This window comes from Schistocerca gregaria, chromosome 2 (assembly GCF_023897955.1).
Source record: "Schistocerca gregaria isolate iqSchGreg1 chromosome 2, iqSchGreg1.2, whole genome shotgun sequence".
In the NCBI taxonomy this organism is placed as follows: Eukaryota; Metazoa; Arthropoda; class Insecta; order Orthoptera; family Acrididae; genus Schistocerca; species Schistocerca gregaria.
The window spans coordinates 549,735,911-549,751,171 of NC_064921.1; positions in this window are offsets into that span (position 1 = coordinate 549,735,911).

A 15,261-nucleotide genomic window follows, 5' to 3' on the forward strand; every position below is an offset into this window, starting at 1 on the left:
TACTATTCTGATGAGAAATCCTTGTCTTCTTTCCAGACCTCAGATGTTAAGTCCCATAGTGCTCACAGTCATTTGAACCATCTTCATAACGAATCCTACTTCCATTGTCCGCAGCTCGTGCTCGTGCGTTAGCGTTCTAGCTTTCCGCGCCCGGGTTCGCGGGTTCGATTCCCAGCGGGGTCAGGGATTTTCTCTGCCTCTTGATGACTGGGTGTTGTGTGACGTCTTCTAGGTTAGCTAGGTGTAAGTAGTTCTCAGTTCTAGGGGACTGATGGCCATAGCTGTTAAGTCCCATAGTTCTCAGAGCCATTTTGAACCTACTTCGATTATACAATTTTCCACTGCAGTTGATATTAATCTATACTCATCTGATCAGAAATTATTGTCTTCTTTCCAAACCTCAGATTTCAAGTCCCATAGTGCTCACAGTCATTTCAACCATCCTCATAACGAATCCTACTTCCGTTTTATCATTTTCTACTGCTGTTAATAATACCTTGTACTCATCTAATCAGAAATCCTTGTCTTCTTTCCAATTCACTTCACTGACCCCTATTATATCTTGATTGAGCCTTTGCATTTACCTTTTCAGATTTTCTAGTTTGCCTACCACATTCCAGTTTCTCACATTCCACTCCCCGATTCGCAGAACGTTTTCTTTCCGTAGATTATTCTATCTTTTTATCATGATAAATACGTAGGGTACAATGGTAAATACATAAAATACGAGTACAATATCAAAATTGGATTCTGGCATTTGCGATAAAAGCTTGAGACCAGCTGCGTGACCATGCCTGTCAAGTAGATTCACATGTCAATTCTATCTCACATCTGTTTCACGCCCTCTGTTTTCGTAATTTCCCTCACTATCGCAGCCGTCGTGTCAGGTGGTCTCTCCCTCCTCAGCCGCAGCAGCGTGCCTCGCCCAGCAGAGGCCAGCTGCCCGCTCGGGCCGCGCAGCGCACTACATTCGTCCGTGCGTACGCAGCTGCCGCAGCCCCTAGCAGCGAGTGGCTGAGCGCCCGCGTCGCCCCTCTGACGTAACGACAGCGCCCCGCTGTCGACCTGGCCGTAATTTCATTCCGGCCAGCCGCCCCTGCGCTGCGCCACGCCGGCGGCAGAAAGGCGCCCTGGCCGGCTACACGCGTTAATTCGGTTTAGCGCCCAGTTTTCCGGCCGGGGATTGTTTCCAGACTGCCGCCGCATACAAATGGCGTCTCTCGTGAGCGCGGCCACTCTGCGCCATCGGCTGCACTCGGGGGGAAGACCTGCGATAGTGGACGCGGGCCAAGTGTATTCTGCACGTGGCCCCTCCAGCCCAGCCAGCACTGTGCCCAGTTCTCTACATCTGTTCTTCAGACGGTGTCCACGCTGCCGACGGCTGTCGCTAACAAACAGAGCGGAAAAAGCATACAATGTTCAAGAGATTTTCCTCTTTCGGAGGGGGGGGAGTGACGTTCATCAGCCGTTAAGTAATTCAGAAAAACACTTATTGTCCATCAGTTCTTTTTACTTGTAACTTAATATCGTCTTTTCCGGTTCTACCAGAACGACAAAACGGCACAAGTAACCTACTGAAATAGATACAAAATTCGTGTTAAGTACACAAGCATAAGCTCTTCGTGAATACTTACAGGGTAAAAGTACATCGGGTAAATACGATCAGCCGGCCGCGGTGGTCTCGCGGTTCTAGGCGCGCAGTCCGGAACCGTGCGTCTGCTACGGTCGCAGGTTCGAATCGTGCCTCGGGCATGGATGTGTGTGATGTCCTTAGGTTAGTTAGGTGTAAGTAGTTCTAAGTTCTAGGGGACTAATGACCACAGCAGTTGAGTCCCATAGTGCTCAGAGCCATTTTGAAATACGATCATTTTCTTTCCCGACTGGTGGAAAGTCTAAAACGTCATAACGGGTATAAGAATGATTCTATTTACAGAGTGTAAATTTTTAGTTGACAATCCAGAATAACCGGAAAAATAAGCCTCACACGAAAAAAAGGTGTAGAATCCAAAGTTGATTACTTTCGAGAGGGACATCTGCTGGTTCTAAAATTAGCCCTCCACCCCAGCCCCCTGGGGGATGGGCGGGATGCAACTTTAAATTTTCAAATGAGAACCCCTATGTTTATTGCACAATCAGATTCTATATAAGAAACTTCGTACATTTTCTCTTAAATATTTGTTTTGATTCTTCGTAGTTTGTGCTGTAATTCAAGAGTCCATGTTCTCATTGTTGCGTGGAAAATGGTTACGGATAAATAAAAAACATTTATTTACTTCGTAAATTCTGATTCGCCAGAACTAAAACTCTCCCTCTCTCCCCATAGGGTGGAGTTTGAGAGAGAGGAATTAGAGTTTTACAAATGTTGACCCAAATATTAATTTTTTTCCCAGATTCGGATAAGCCTTCTTTGGGTCAACATTTGTAAAAGTCCTTTGTAAAATTCCTCTGCGCCAAGTTTTCGGAGTCCTCCATCGATTGCGGGCGATAATTCGTCGAATTCGATTGGAATACGGAAAGGCAGGTTCCAGGTCGCTGCTCCACGATAATGCTCCAATCCACAAAGCTAAGACCTTGTGCGAGTTTTGGCCATCATATGAAACAAAGTCCTGGATAACCTGCTGTATTCGCCTTATTCGGCCCCATCTGACGTTTCGTTCTTCCTCTAAGTTAGCAATGAAAGGACACCGTTACGACGCTATTAAGGACACCAAAGTGAATTGTAATGCAGTACTAAATGCATTTCCATAAGCGGACCACAATGACAGTATTAAAAATTTTAAAATGATTTCAGCTGTGAATAATTTCAGGAGGAGACTCATTTGAATAAATACAGTGACTTTTATTTTTCGTAGCCAGAGACGTAACTGAACTGGGATAAGGTGTCCCAGAAATATTGCGGATAACTACGAGGGAATTGAAGGGGCAACAAAAAGCCATGTAGAAAGCATGCTACCGTAATGAATAAGTAAAACACTATTGCATGAATTGTGTATAGCTCATTCAATCAACTGTCATCATTTGGTGAACAAATGACTGTTATGAAAAGGTCGAAAAAATCAGCTAACCAGTTGCAAAAAAATATTTACTAGCCTTTAACCCAGATTTCAATATTTCTAAAAATATCTTCTTCAGAAGGAGTGGCCTTATTACATCACATGTTGGTACATTAGATTAGTTGAAGCCGAGTGGCTCTCGTCATGTATAAAATTGACTAAATAGGATTCATCCCTAGCCATGGCTTATGCTCACCAATAAATGCCCACCGGTAGAGTCTCTTGTCAACGTAAAATCGTAAAAGGAGTCACAGGATCAAATATTTGAATGCGTTACGTGTACATCGTATCAGAGACTGAACTCTGGAGCATTTTAGAAGAATAACCAGTCAACCAGTAAACGCTCGATTATTTGAAGGACCGAACTCCCGTATAAAACAGCTCGAAACTTCTGATTACTTTACAAGTGAGTTACTGTGTTAAATATTTAAGGAAGAAATAATAAATCGTTACATATTTAAGGAAGGAAAAGTTGAGGAAAGATCTGAAGTCGCAAATTGCTGTCATTATGGAACACTGGGTGAATATAAACTGTGCAATTTATTCTGCATTTTAATCAAAAGCTAGTTCATCACGCATTTTCATGTTTACAACGTCGTATCTCCTGAATCGGGGCCAACGGAATATACGGACCCTGTGGCGTACGTCACAATAGGTGACATTACAGATCTTACGAGTTGCAGAGGACGTATCCAGCAGAGAGCGAGGTACTATTTAAGACGAGATTAATAATTCTTAACTGCACGTTTAAGTACGTCCAAGCTCACGGTAATGCACGAGAAAGTGGATATCTTTAATGTGTACATTTCTTCTGACATACTGATTACCCGTAGGTTCCAGACATAGCCGAGCGTTTGTGATAAATGTTGGGCAAGGCAACTGGTGAAGGTCACAAGTTGATTGTGGGCCCTTATTCCGCGTGGGCCACTCCCTGAAAAATGTCTTACACAATGACATAATTTTGCAGTACATTCAGTGACATATACATATACTGTATGTACTGCGTGGTGCAACTAGAGTTAGTAGTGTAATTAAAACGTTATAGTCGGTGTTGAAGTTTTCCTACACGTCATTATAAGGAAAAGTTTTTTTTTTATTTTTGCTTTTTTTTTATACGCATCTCAGTCAAATGACATCATGTCTCCAGAGTTACGTGCCGTAGAATGATACACTGATCAGAAAAACGTAATGACCACGTGCTTAGTAGCTTGTTTGTCCGTCTTTGGAACAAAGTACATCACTGATGCTGTGTATCAGGCATCCGACAGTTTGTTGGTAGTTTTGTGGGCGTATGGGGCATTAGATGTCTACGCACACTGTAACGCCGGAAATACATATCCTCCTATTTCCATCTATTGTACTTATTTTTCCTTGTTTTGTTACCTCAAGATATGACATTTCTGTTTCTTTATATATTGTAATTTTTTACTGCTTGTACATATATATATATATATATATATATATATATATATATATATATATATATATATATATATATATATATTGTAACGCTGGGTCTTGCCTAGGAAAAAATATGCTATCGAACGATTACATCGATAGGTCGTGTGGAGAACCAAAGTGTGTGGGATCTTTGGTAGTATTAACTCTGCCGCATGGAGCGTGGGCAGAGAGAGTCTGGCGGGAGTTTGGCAGCATGTAATTGCGCTCGACTTGCTATGATAGTTTCTGACACGGTGTCGCGGACGGTAAGCATTAGCTGGCGCACATCAAGAGCCCGTTTCGCCTGGTGACCGTGTCGAGAAGAAGGCGCACCAACATCCAGCTTCTGCAACAGCGACGGCCAACAATGATCGATCGACGACTTCAAACCTTCAATCAACCAACAAGGAAGACTGGAAGGACGTAAAGTTTTAGAACTGTATGGCAGACCTCAGCTTTTCCAACTGTTACATTTGAGTCACAAAATTATAGCAACTTAGCAAGAACCTTTGTTGCTCATTGTCCCAATCGCATTACCAAGCAGGGTCCCTTCCTTTTCCAGAATGAACCCGAGTGTCGTTGAAATTCAATCGCCAGCATTAAAGTAATATCATTCCATTTCACTGCTTAAACTTTAAAGTTCAGTTAAAGTATTCATAGCTGGCTACAATATGTAGATTACACAAACACAAATTAAGAATGCGAGTTTTGTTACCATATCTTAGCTTACCCGTGACTGCAGCTCAGCTTGGTACGTACTAAATTTTACTATTGTTAATTGTTTAGAATCATTTAATTCAAATTCAAACTTAAATCTCTTATTTCTAAATTGCGTAGATTCAAGTAGCTTTTGCAATGATTGTTTAGGTAGCCCAAGACTCACCTCATTTCACTGAATTTCGTAGTGCTTCAGAAACAAAGTTCACTATTAAATTCAGCCACTAAATTAATATCCAATTTTCCAGTTTTATTAATTCTTTTGCTAAATTAAGTCAGAGTGTAGCGAAATTTATTACTTCTGACAAACATTCAGTTTTCACACAACACGTGTCAACCTTCAGTTGCCACGCTTTTAGTGCTAATTATATGTGCAATAACATTTCTTTTTCAGTTAGTATAGTAGTTGTCCATAGGACTGGTGACCGTAATTTTCCCCAAATCTCAAATATCTAATTAACGACAGTTAATTTATAAGGTAGCGAGCGCACATTTACTTTCTTTCTCAATTTTACCCTTTTCTCAAAATTAATTTCCACCAATTTCATTTGCATGATGTAACCCTTTCCTCCTTCTTTACCGACAAATTAACTTCGGTGACGATTGCTTTTCCCAAATTTCTATTAGGTGCACACGGTTTAATTTTTCACTATCATTAAGGTAGATAAGTGAGGGGGAGGTTACACGTGGCGACCTGGTGACAGGACAATCTTCAGATTTGAGGTTGTTCTGGACACGAATTTTGTATTGTGCAAATCTCGTAAAAAAGTACTGGCTACGAACAGGCCGTTACGTCAGCGAGAATAAGTAGTGGGAATAATCCTAATTAAATTTGATATTTGGCATTTATATTGAAAATTATTAAAATAAGTGAAGGCAACAATTACCAAAATTTTGTAGACTTGGATACGGAACAATCGGTCGAACAGTGGGAAACGCGCACCGCGGTACCCACTGTTCACGGACAGGCGGCTGGAATTACAAACTTCAGAAAATGTTTCGGAATCGGAAGTGATAATCAAATCTGAACCCCTTGATGACGAATACGGAGGGACAATTAAAGAGGCACCCGCTACGGAAGTAAAACCGCTGGTTTCCGGGAATTTAACTGAACTATTGAATGTTTTGATTAACGAAATCAAGGCTCAGTCTAGCAAGATACAAACTCAATCGGCAGAAATTAAAGCTCTGTCTGCCAAACAAGAAGCTCACTCTGCCAAGCAAGAAGCTCAGTCTGAAAAAATTGATCGGAAGCTAGACAGTCAGAACAAAGCTATTAATGTTGTTAACAACAATTTTGGAGTTGTTAAAACAAAAGTTGATAAAATCAAGGAAGATATTTTGTGATTAATACCGAAATTTATAATCTTAAACAGGAAATGATAGGCGTTCAGGCGGAAATTGCGAGCATAAATACTCGTTTTTATTCCGAAATTAGCAGAATCGAGAAAAGTGTAGGAGAAGAAGTTGCTCCGATAATCGAGAATAAGGTGACAGAACAAATTCAATTAGTGAAAAAAGAGGATCAGCAGAAGGTGGAAACTTCAAAGGCCTTAGTATCAAAGGGATCACCCGTGGTCTAGGGGTAGCGTCTTTGATTCATAATAGAAACGTCTTTGGTCCCGGGTTCGATCCCCGCCACTGCCTAAATTTTGATAAATAGTCAGCATTGGCGACCGAAGGCTTCCGGCATAAGAACCCAGTCTCATTCTGCCAACGGCCTTGTCAAAGAGGGCGGTGGAGCGAATAGAGTTTCAGGGCACTCTCTTGTCCTAGGGGTGGGAAATTGCCCCTAAAGGCGGAAGAATCAGCAATGATCAACGACATGAGGATGCAGAAGGCAATGGAAACCACTGCATTAAAGACACGTAACGTGTATCCACAAGACATGTGGCCTGTAATTGAAAAAGTGTCATGATGATCTCCCCATTGGCAAAAGATTCCGTAATAGTCCCCCATTCGGATCTCCGGGAGGGGACTGCCAAGGGTGAGGTTACCATGAGAAAAAGATTGAATAATCAACGAAAGGATAACGTACTACGAGTCGGGGCGTGGAATGTCAGAAGCTTGAACGTGGTAGGGAAACTAGAAAATCTGAAAAGGGAAATGCAAAGGCTCAATCTAGATATAGTAGGGGTCAGTGAAGTGAAGTGGAAGGAAGACAAGGATTTCTGGTCAGATGAGTATCGGGTAATATCAACAGCAGCAGAAAATGGTATAACAGGTGTAGGATTCGTTATGAATAGGAAGGTAGGGCAGAGGGTCTGTTACTGTGAACAGTTCAGAGACCGGGTTGTTCTAATCAGAATCGACAGCAGACCAACACCGACAACGATAGTTCAGGTATACATGCCGACGACGCAAGCTGAAGATGAACAGATAGAGAAAGTGTATGAGGATATTGAAAGGATAATGCAGTATGTAAAGGGGAACGAAAATCTAATAGTCATGGGCGACTGGAATGCAGTTGTAGGGGAAGGAGTAGAAGAAAAGATTACAGGAGAATATGGGCGTGGGACAAGGAATGAAAGAGGAGAAAGACTAATTGAGTTATGTAACACGTTTCAGCTAGTAATAGCGAATACCTTGTTCAAGAAACACAAGAGGAGGAGGTATACTTGGAAAAGGCCGGGAGATACGGGAAGATTTCAATTAGATTACATCATGGTCAGTCAGAGATTCCGAAATCAGATACTGGATTGTAAGGCGTACCCAGAAGCAGATATAGACTCAGATCACAATATAGTAGTGATGAAGAGTAGGCTGAAGTTCAAGACATTAGTCAGGATGAATATCAATACGCAAAGTAGTGGGATACGGAAGTACTAAGGAATGACGAGATACGTTTGAAGTTCTCTAACGCTATAGATACAGCAATAAGGAATAGCGCAGTAGGAATTACAGTTGAAGAGGAATGGACATCTCTAAAAAGGGTCATCACAGAAGTTGGGAATGAAAACATAGGTACAAAGAAGGTTGCTACGAAGAAACCATGGGTAACAGAAGAAATACTTCAGTTGATTGATGAAAGGAGGAAGTACAAACATGTTCCGGGAAAATCAGGAATACAGAAATACAAGTCGCTGAGGAATGAAATAAATAGGAAGTGCAGGGACGCTAAGACGAAACGGCTGCAGGAAAAATGTGTAGACATCGAAAAAGATATGATTGTCGGAAGGACAGACTCAGCATACAGGAAAGTCAAAACAACCTTTGGTGACATTAAAAGCAACGGTGGTAACATTAAGAGCGCAACGGGAATTCCACTGCTAAATGCAGAGGAGAGAGCAGATAGGTGGAAAGAATACATTGAAAGCCTCTATGAGGGTGAAGATTTGTCTGTTGTCTGATGTGATACAAGAAGAAACAGGAGTCGATTTAGAAGAGATAGGTGATCCAGTATTAGAATAGGAATTGAAAAGAGCTTTGGAGGACTTACGGTCAAATAAGGCACAAGGGATAGATAACATTCCACCAGAATTTCTAAAATCATTGGGGGAAGTGGCAACAAAACGACTATTCACGTTGGTGTGTAGAATATATGAGTCTGGCGACATACCATCTGACTTTCGGAAAAGCATCATCCGCAAAATTCCGAAGACGGCAAGAGCTGACAAGTGCGAGAATTATCGCACAATCAGCTTAACAGCTCATGCATCGAAGCTGCTTACAAGAATAATATACAGAAGAATGGAAAAGAAAATTGAGAATGCCCTAGGTGACGATCAGTTTGGCTTAAGGAAAAGTAAAGGGACGAGAGAGGCAATTCTGACGTTACGGCTAATAATGGAAGCAAGGCTCAAGAAAAATCAAGGCACGTTCATAGGGTTTGTCGACCTGGAAAAAGCGTTCGACAATATAAATTGGTTCAAGCTGTTCGAGATTCTGAAAAATGTAGGGGTAAGCTATAGGGAGAGACGGGTCATATACAATATGTACAACAACCAAGAGGGAATAATAAGAGTGGTCGATCAAGAACGTAATGCTCGTATTAAGAAGGGTGTAAGACAAGGCTGTAGCCTTTCGCCCCTACTCTTCAATCTGTACATCGAGGAAGCAATGACGGAAATAAAAGAAAGGTTCAGGAGTAGAATTAAAATACAAGGAGAAAGGACATCAATGGTACGATTCGCTGATGACATCACTATCCTGAGTGAAAGTGAAGAAGAATTAAATGATCTGCTGAATGGAATGAACAGTCTAATGAGTACACAGTATGGTTTGAGAGTAAATCGGAGAAAGACGAAGGTAATGAGAAGTAGTAGAAATGAGAACAACGAGAAACTTAACATCAGGATTGATGGTCACGAAGTCAATGAAGTTAAGGAATTCTGCTACCTAGGCAGTAAAATAACCAATGACGGACGAAGCAAGGAGGATATCAAAAGCAGACTCGCTATGGCAAAAAAGGCATTTCTGGCCAAGAGAAATCTACTAATATCAAATACCGGCCTTAATTTGAGGGAGAAATTTTTGAGGATGTACGTCTGGAGTACAGCATTGTATGGTAGTGAAACATGGACTGTGAGAATACCGGAACAGAAGAGAATAGAAGCATTTGAGATGTGGTGCTATAGAAGAATGTTGAAAATTAGTTGGACTGATAAGATAAGAAATGAGGCGATTCTACGCAGAATCGGAGAGGAAAGAAATATGTGGAAAACACTGATAAGGAGAAGTGACAGGATGATAGGACATCTGCTAAGACATGAGGGAATGACTTCCATGGTACTAGAGGGAGCTGTAGAGGGCAAAAACTGTAGAGGAAGACAGAGATTGGAATACGTCAAGCAAATAAATGAGGATGTAGGTTGCAAGTGCTACTCTGAGATGAAGAAGTTAGCACAGGAAAGGAATTCGTGGCGGACCGCATCAAACCAGTCAGTAGATTGATGACAAAAACAAAAAAACAAAAAAAAAAAACAAAAACAAAAAAAATCCGAAGTAGATACTAAAGTGAGAAACCAGGCTAATACCTGCCAAGAGAAAAAGAGGGAAGTGGAAACGCTTGCGACAACCACTTGCCAAAAGTAATTACGAGAGTTTCGGAATTACAAAAGAAACTTTACGAAAAACGGAATTGTTGACGAAAGAGGAGCGGTTCGACCCCTCGAAAAAACGCGGTATACACGCGACGGATTTCATTAAAAATTGTGAGAGTTTTACCCAGATCATGGACTAATGAGCGAAAAATTAATACGGTTAGTGACGTGTTGGCTGGTGATGCCAAGCTTTGGGACTTAAACCTCAACATCACGAACCTGACTTTTGACGAGTTTAAAAATTTGTTTCTGGCTTAATACTGGTCAGAGGAAATACAACAAAGTGTCTGGCGCGAATTTGTCGTATCGAGGCCTTTCGATGCGAATTAGCGCGGCTCGATGAAGGAGTTTTTTGATGGCTGGGTCCGCAAGTTAGAATATTTGCGTGATCGCCGCACGGAATACGAAATAGTCTTGGAACTCTTCAAGAAGCTTCCAGATGATACAAAACGCTACGTAGGAAGCAATGACAGGAAAATCAATGATTTCCTGGTATGAGTGGAGGACGAGGACAATTGGCGCACTAATCGCGACAGTGGTAGAGGCTGTGGTAACAATAACGGGAACCACAACAACGATAACCATGGGAATAATGCATACCGCAACCATGGCAGCAATAATAATAATGGTTCGGACCCTAATAACAATCGGTACAATGCAAATAATAACAGGAATGACGGAAACCAGTATCATACTAACGTGATAAGGGCTTCACAGAATATAAATAACGCCAGAGGGTGTAATCAGCCGCCTCGGCAGCATCCAGAGACACCATTAGACGCGCTGGTGAGGGATTGACCGGGCGTGGAGAAATTTAGGAGGCACAATAACAGGAGAAAACCCAGGTGTCGTCGTTATGAAAATTCCGTATAGAATATTCAACGGCGGGAGAGTGTGCCAGTGTTAAGAGAAAGGAGTGCGCCCTCAAGTAGTAGATCAGCTGTAGACACGGCAGTAGAAAATTCATTCACTGTCAGTGAGAACGATTTAAGTTGTGTTCCGGAAATAGATTGTAAAGTGGCAGCTGTAACACCCAAAGTGGAAATGGAGAGTGGGTTTAAGAATGATTCGCAATTGTTGAGAGAAGATCAGATGTCGGATAACACGTCCGTCAACGAACGAGGGTATGCAGAAAGGGATGAGGTCTGGTTAAGGCAGTTCGGTCGCTTATACGGCGAACTAAGAGATTACAGCTCCCTGTACGGGAGAAGTGTTTATGGGGAGCGCGGGCAGGATTTGCCGCGTCTCGTCCGGCAGGAAGGTAGTGTTTGTGAAGTGATAGAAAGTTCTGGTCTTAACTGGCAGACTTTACCAGAAATAGTTGATGTTAGTGGGGAGCACGAACAAGATTGGTCGTGTTTCGTCCGGCAGGAGTTGGATGTTGAAGTAGTAACGGACAGTTCTGGCCCTAACCGGCAGACGTTACGGAAAGTTACAGTGGTAGAAGTAGCCGACCCATCCGACGCAAAACTCCAGTTTAAACATTATTAAGGAAAAAGATTACGAAAATTTTAGTGATAGCCGGACACGATTGGCAGAAAAGCACGTAGATTACAGCGTTTATGAGTTTAGAGCTGACGTTATACGGTCGGACGGTAGCATTGTGGGTTGCGCAGATCCAGTGGAAGTAATTGCAGATACTACTGGGCACATTACTCCAGGTAGATTGGCTGATGAGATCAATCTGACCAAACAGGAATCAACGATGGTGATAATTAGTGAATTGATAGCAAAGCAACACTCACTAGTTGACGAGTTACAGCAAAAGGTTTCGGTATTGGAGGCGGAGCTACAGACTAAGCCTCAGGACAAACGTGTTGAAATTAACACTGTATGTGAACAGAGGCTAAAAAAGCCACCAGATAAGCCGGATTTACGATCAAAGCCGCATGGTTTTTTCTGGAATGATCTGGATACAGACGAGGATTTACTGTGGAAAAATAAAGAAACAGTCGAGGACAAGTGTAGACAGATCGTAGTGTCTGTTAATATGCATGACCTACAACGAAACGTGTTAATTGACACCGGTGCAGAATTGAGTGCTGTATCTGGGAAAATATTTGAGTTACTGAAAGACAGACCTGGCATCTTAGTTATGCCAGTAACAGGAGTGAAAATTATCGGTGCTACTGGGAAGGCCAGTAAACCGGTCACAAAACAGATTTTTGTCAACTTTGAGATATGTGGGGCACGATTTGAACAAGAGTTTGTCCTCGTGCCAGACTTAACTACGGAAGTAATTATCGGGTTAGATTGGCTATTAAAGTACCGTGCAGTGATTAATTGCGAAAGCAAAACTTTGACATGTACGTCACAAGATAAAACAATAGTAGTTAGTTTTGACGAGGCGGGAGACAGAGTGGATAGGCAATACCAGCCTATACACATTGTTAACTGCTCGGATGCTATTGACGTAGGTATGAATTTTAACTACTTTAATGTGAGGAATCTCGGCATTGACAATAGTGTGGAAAGTGAATTGGAAAGTATTGTAGACGGTGTGTCAAACGTAACACACGAACAAAGACGAGGCCTTTATGAAGTAATAATGAGGAATAAGAGTGTGTTTTCAAACAGGGACTTGTGGAAGGATATAAATGCAAGCTGCGAGTAATTCCGCACGTGCCATTCTTCGTGAGACCGTATGCTATACCGCTGTCCAAAAAGGAAGCAGTGCAACGGGAGATAGATAAGATGATCGAATGGGGAGTGATTGAAAGAAGTACGAGTCCATACAATAACGGTTTGGTCATTGTAGCAAAACGGGATGGTAGTGTGCGTATTGTGATTGACGCACGCACGTTGAATAGGGTCGTTCAACGCGAAACAGACAGACCAGAGAGTATGGAGGAGATTTTGCAACGTTTTCATGACATTAAGTTCATGACTAGCCTCGATCTGACGGCTAGTTACTGGCAAATAGAACCTGAAGACGAATCTAGGCCATACACCGCCTTCTTGTTTGCGGGCAGGTGTTATCAGTATAGAGTACTGCCGTTTGGAGTTAATATATCTGTGTCCGTATTCATCAGGGCCCTAGATAAAGTGCTCGGCCCGGTTTTGATTTCAAGGTTAACTGTATATGTTGACGACCTTTTGTAGGGCAATGCCACTTGGCATGACCATTTTGACCTGTTAGATGAAGTTTTTAGAGCATTGCGCTGTGGCGGAATGACTCTAAAGCTACAGAAATGCGAATTTGTGAAGCAGGAACTGAAATTGTAGGGCATGTAATTACCACTGCTGGTATTCCGAGAGACCTACATAAACTAGAGGCAATAAGGAATTGTCCTCCACCCAAGTCTAGGAAACAGTTAAAAAGTTTTCTAGGGCTCACAGAATTTTACCGTGAAATAATAAAAGGACAGGTGTTTAATGATGAAAATTTGAATAACCTGTTACGCAAAAATGTTCCGTTTGTGTGGACTGACGGGTGTCAGGCCGCTTTCGAGAGATTAAAAGACGAGTTGTTAAGATCTAACATACTATTTCATCCAGATTTATCGCTACCCTTCCATCTGGAGACGGATTCGTCGAATTACGGGGAGGGGGTAGAGCTGTTCCAAGAAGTTGGTGATGGAGAGGATAAGGAACACCGGTAGATAGCATTCGCGAGTCGAACTTTATCAAAAAGTGAGCGAAACTACACGATTTCAGAGAAGGAGTGTCTCGCTATCGTGTGTACATATAGTACAATAGATGGATATAGGAGGATATGCATTTCCGGCGTTACACGTGCCCCACATTGTGTGAGGATGTTCGTGTAACCTAAACAGGCTCAGAAAATGTCCCAAAAAGGAAAAAAAGTAACGGAAATGCATATGCTCAAAATATCAAGAAAATTTAGCATTAGGCTAATTAACCATAAATCAATTTTTAGACCATAATAATTGAGTGGAGACACTACTAACCTTATTCCAGTCCGTCATCTTAAACAAAAGAAAACAGGTTGACAACATATTAGAATTCATAGAAAACATAGAAAATAGTTCAGCTATCCTAAAATCAGCAAAATTACTTACAGAATCAAGAAATTGAATACTATCTACAAAATTAAACTGAGTGTGTGATCATAAAAGCAGGTAGATCAAAATACGCAATTTAATAATTAATTACATAGAATACACATTTCCATATAACCTCTTCACAATTAGTATTCTCGCCATGAGAGTCCACTTAACGCTAAGCAAAGAAATAATATACAGCATATCGAAAAAAAACATAAATATTGACAGCAGAATTCTTTCACATCAGCTTTCCGGGAAGAAAAACAACTCTGCCTTCCGTACCCGCAAGTACAACGAATGCCGACCGGCACAAGAGCCGACAGCTGCTCAGTCTCGCCAGTATTGTTGTGCCCGCCTGTGCGGCACGCTTGATCTCACTCGCCTGTGTAACGGCATTTCCAGAACGTCCGTTTCCCTGAATTCTTACTCGAAAAAACTCACTCCCGAGTAATCTCAAGGAGTCCATTAACACTATCACAGTGGATAACTCAACACTGTCCATCATCACACGCATGTTCTAGCCTGAAACTTAAAACAGCGTCTAAGTACATCGGCAATGACTAGTAAATCACATATTTATGAAATCTTACAGCTAGTTACAAAATCATATTTACATTCCTTAATCTACTGTGACTCAGCTGAAAACTTAAACTAGCAGCTTGGATTTTTCAATTGATTAATAATCAGTTACTCTTAAATCATTTAGTCAAAATTAATTACATATTAATTACAACTTCTTTAATGTCCTATTGGTCAGGCAAAAGCATGGCAATCTAGCAAATCGTTAAATTTTACGCTTTATATTTACATACTGTACAAATTACCCATTCTGTGGTATTAATCAATCCTTGGTTGGTACAATTTCAAGTCTACAATGTTCCGTATACCCAACAGTTTTCCAGATCTTGGATACTCTAAGAAATAAGCATTTGTGTGAGGTATACCAATGACTTTATGTGGTCCATTATAAACAAACTTAAATTTAGAGATTTCGTTGTCTAT